This window comes from Frankliniella occidentalis, unplaced genomic scaffold, assembly GCF_000697945.3.
Source record: "Frankliniella occidentalis isolate FOCC.00 unplaced genomic scaffold, Focc_3.1 Scaffold37, whole genome shotgun sequence".
In the NCBI taxonomy this organism is placed as follows: Eukaryota; Metazoa; Arthropoda; class Insecta; order Thysanoptera; family Thripidae; genus Frankliniella; species Frankliniella occidentalis.
The window spans coordinates 236,544-237,206 of NW_026267167.1; the positions used below are offsets into that span (position 1 = coordinate 236,544).

General features: G+C 53.8%; 1 protein-coding gene across 11 annotated transcripts in view; it reads left to right on the top strand.

Annotated features, from left to right (window-relative positions):
• Positions 1-663, top strand: part of LOC113214148 (disks large 1 tumor suppressor protein) — a 24,686-nt gene that overhangs the window by 13,883 nt on the left and 10,140 nt on the right. The window lies entirely within an intron of this gene.

The following is a 663-nucleotide window of genomic DNA, read 5'->3' on the forward strand; positions in this document are numbered from 1 at the left end:
CGCTCCGCCTCGGCGATAGACTGGCTCTGAAAAGCCCTTTCGGGCCGTGCGCCCCGCTGCACCGCGCTTGTTGTCCGCGTATGGAACACGTCGGCGCTCTTGTCGTGCGCCCGCCGCGTCGCGCTGCTAAACGCTGCTAAAACGCCCGGGGGGGTCCCTATAACGCCATAGAAGCTGCCGCCGCTGCCAACACTGGCGGCGCGCGCGTGTCCGGTGTCCGGCATAAAGTGTGCCAAGGTCACAACCGACAACACTGCACATAATTGGAGTGATGCGTCTCACGTAAAGAGAGCGAGATTTTTCTAGACTGAGTATTTGAATCCAAAGAACTGTTGAACGGGGTGGGGTCTTCGACGCTCGGCCCGCGTGTCGTCGCCTGCTCTCTCAAGCACTTGTAAGTGTTCAACTTGGTTTGGTCTTGCGGCTTTAGACACTCATAAGTATTCAAATTTCCATCATGAGACAAACATAACTACGTATCGTTTTTTAACTCAACCTCCCCCCCCCACTCTTTTTTTTGTCGGCGATTTACACGACACCATCTTGACCAAAACGTTTCGTAACAACCCAAAATTCCGGAACACTTTTCCATGGTACGATATATTTATTTCACAATAAAATGACATGGATGCCGGCCTCGCCTCTGCGGCCACGCTCCCGCCC